Source organism: Megascapheus bottae, chromosome X (assembly GCF_031878675.1).
Source record: "Megascapheus bottae isolate mThoBot1 chromosome X, mThoBot2.hap1, whole genome shotgun sequence".
Classification (NCBI taxonomy): Eukaryota; Metazoa; Chordata; class Mammalia; order Rodentia; family Geomyidae; genus Megascapheus; species Megascapheus bottae.
The window spans coordinates 51,053,797-51,057,248 of NC_143547.1; the positions used below are offsets into that span (position 1 = coordinate 51,053,797).

General features: G+C 42.8%; 1 pseudogene; it reads left to right on the plus strand.

The window, feature by feature from the left end:
• Positions 1-2,222: 2,222 nt before the first annotated feature.
• On the plus strand, positions 2,223-3,233 carry LOC150041077 (POU domain, class 5, transcription factor 1 pseudogene; annotated as a pseudogene).
• Positions 3,234-3,452: the final 219 nt, after the last annotated feature.

Below are 3,452 nucleotides of genomic sequence, written 5' to 3' on the forward strand. Positions count from 1 at the left end.
ATTATCTACTAAAAGCAATGAATGGCAATGTAATTCATTCACCATTTTTATACACAGTACAATTTCAACTTACTTCAATGCATCTGGTAGATTTCCGGTAACTAAAATGACTGGTTAAGTAAGATATGCGTTTGTGTGCCCGTGTCTTCTGCTTGTAATTCTAGTAAATCAGGATCCTGAGATAGAGGATTACAGTTCAAAGCCAGCCTAAGAACGCAAATTTCTGAGAATCTTATTTCTAATTAAACAGCAAAAAGCCAAATCTGGAGACAAGGCTAAAGTGGTAAAGTTTCAGCTGTAACAGAAAAAGTGAGCCAAAAGCACCAGTATCTTTCTCTCCCTCCCCCCACCCCACACACCAAAGAATTTCTCTATTTTGGAAATATTAAACACCACTATCTTGTTCTTTGCATGGCAGTTTCCTTGATTTCAGATTACTTTCACTTGTTCAAAAATATTTACTGAGAACTCACTATGAAAAACGTGTGTTAATGCTAAGTGAAGTAATACATATATGTATATATGATGTAATCAACTTGAAATGTTTTCAGGGCATAACAGTATTTGTAAAAACACAACCACAACATCTCTAAAATATATCTGAATGCTATGTCCTTCCATTTCCTTGAATAAATCTTTCATCAATTCTCCTCTCTCTCTTGCTCCAGTGCCCAACCCTTAGAATTCTCTCACCTTAACCTCCATAATAATCCTAAAGTGTGTGTGTGTGTGCATGTGCTTGTGTGTGTGCATGTACGTGTGTGTGTGTGCATGTGCTTGTGTGTGTGCATGTACATGTGTGTGTGTGCATGTGCTTGTGTGTGTGCATGTACGTGTGTGTGTGTGTGTGTGTGTGTGTGCGTGTGCCTGTCCTGGGGCTTGAATTTAGGGCCTGGGTTCTGTCCCTAAGCTATTTTGCTCAAGACTAAGCACTCTATCCTTTGAGCCACAGCACCACTTCTGGCTCTTTGATGATTAATTGGATATAAAAGTCTCATGGATTATCCTGTCCAGGGTGACTGTACAGCTTACTAATGCTCAACCTCCTAAAGTGATTTTTTTTAATCAAACACAAATCTGATTTTATCATATGCAGGCTTATGATATTTCCAAAGGCTATCACTAATTTTCAGAATATAGTTCAAGTTTCTTAATGTAACATTAATGTAACATTAAAGATATTCTATCTATTCTGTATATTTATATATATACTATATATATTTGCCAATATCTATGTATATGGGTTCATTTGCTGTACTACACATATTCTCTCTTCTCTAGTTATAGTAAGTGCATAAGTTCTACAATGCATTTGACATATGTTTTACATGGCTTTTTAATACTTACAGTGTCATAATTGTTGAGATAGTGTCATGTAGAGGTTTTGCCCAAAATGCCTTGAACTGCAGTCCTAATGATCTCAGCCCCCAAATAAACTAGGATTAGAACGATAAGCCACCATACTTGGCTTGTATCACTTCTTTATTAGAAGCATCATAAACTATAAGAAGTCTTTCTGATCACTTTCTCCACTCTGATTTATAAACTCATTCTCTGTGTTTTGGTACACTCAGTAAACAACTAGATTTTGGCATTTGCTACAAGGAGTATTCTTTATTTTAGAATTTATTCTATGCTGTGTTTTATGGCGTTCATATCAAGTTCTCTATGCTGTGAGCTCCATAAGCACAGAGACTATGTTACCTGAGAGTGTGTTTTAAAGATGAGCTACACAGAAGATATTTATGAAATTGCACATGGGGAGAAATATGGAGTATTGGAAGAGGGTGATATAAAAGATAGACAGGGGCTGGGAGTTTGGCCTAATGGTAGAATGCTTGCCTAGCATACATGATGACCTAGGTTCAATTCCTCGGTACCACATACATAGAAAAAAAAACCAGAAATGATGCTTTGGATTAAGTGGTAGAGCTCTATTCTTGAGAAAGCCCAAGGAGAGTGTCAAGACCCTGAGCTCAAGGCCCAGGACTGGCAAATAATAATAATAATATAGATAAATACTTTGAAAAGCAGAGAGATTAGAGAAGTAGGCAGAAGTGAAAAAAGCATGTAGGGCAAACAAGTAACGAGGTAAAAAAAAAGGATAAAGGAAGGACAAATGAACCTATGAGAAAAAAAATCAATGTTTCTGTATTGATTAAAAACCAAAAGAGGAGACTTCATTTCTTCAAGGCCCCCAGCTTGGGGAGCCTTTCTTCCCTATGGCCGGACACCTGCCTTCTGACTTCCCCTTCTTTCTCCAGCCAGGATGTGGGGACAACGAGACTGGAGGGCTGGACCAGGTTGGGTGAACCCTCATACCTGGCTGAGTTTCCCAGGCCCTCCTGTTGGGCCAGGAATCGCGCTAGGGGTTGGACCAGGTTCGGAGGTATGGGGGATTGCGCCTTGTCCTCCGCCATTTGAGTTCCATGGAGGAGTGGCATACTGTGCACCTCAAATTGGAGTGGGCCTACTGCCCCAAGTCGCAGTGGAGACCTTTCACCCTGAGGGTGAGGTAGGAACTGAGATGGAGAGCCACTCCCAGGTGCCTTCCCCTGGGCCCTACACTACCCACCCTGTGAAGCTGGAGGAGAAACAGGAACAAAACCCGGAGCAAGGATCTGCAGCAAGAATTTGAGCAATCTGGCAAGCTGCTGAAGCAGAAGAGGATCACGCTAGGATATACCCAGGTCGATGCGGGGCTCACCCTGGGCATTCTCTTTGGAAAGATGTTTAGTCAAACTGCCATCTGCCACTTTGAGGCAGCTTAGTTTCAAGAACATGTGCAAGCTGAGGCCCCTGCTGCAGAAGTGGGTAGAGGAAGCTGACAACAATGAGAACCTTCAGGAGATATGCAAAGCAGGGACCCTGGTGCAGGCCAGCCAGAGAAAGCCAACAACTATTGAGAACCGAGTGAGAGGCAGCCTGGACAGCATGTTCCTGCTGTGCCCCAAACCCATGCTGCAGCAGATCAACATTATCGCTCAGCAGCTCGGGCTCAAGGAGGACATGGTCGGAGGGATCCCGTAACTGGCGCCAGAAGGGCAAATGATCAAGCAGTGACCTCCTTTCCCACACCTGTAGCTTTTCCTCTGGCACCAGGGCCCCATTTTGGAACCCCAGGCTATGGGACTCCTCACTTTGTCACACTGTACTCTGTCCCTTTCTCCAAGGCAGAAACCTTCCCCCCTGTCTCTGTCACCACTCCATGCTCTCCCATGCATTCAGACTGAGATACCTGCTCTTCCTAGAGACCAGGGAACTGAGAAAATGGGAGAAACTTAGAGAAGGAGAACCTGGAGTCTGTGGCTCTTGGGATTAAGTTTTTCATTCACTAAGGAAGGAATTGGAAGCACAAGTGGGGGGGGGGGACTTGAGGGGCAGTGGTTAACGGGAAGGTGAAGTTCAAATTTTAATCCCCATGTTATTCAACACTTCATTCTTAAATAAAG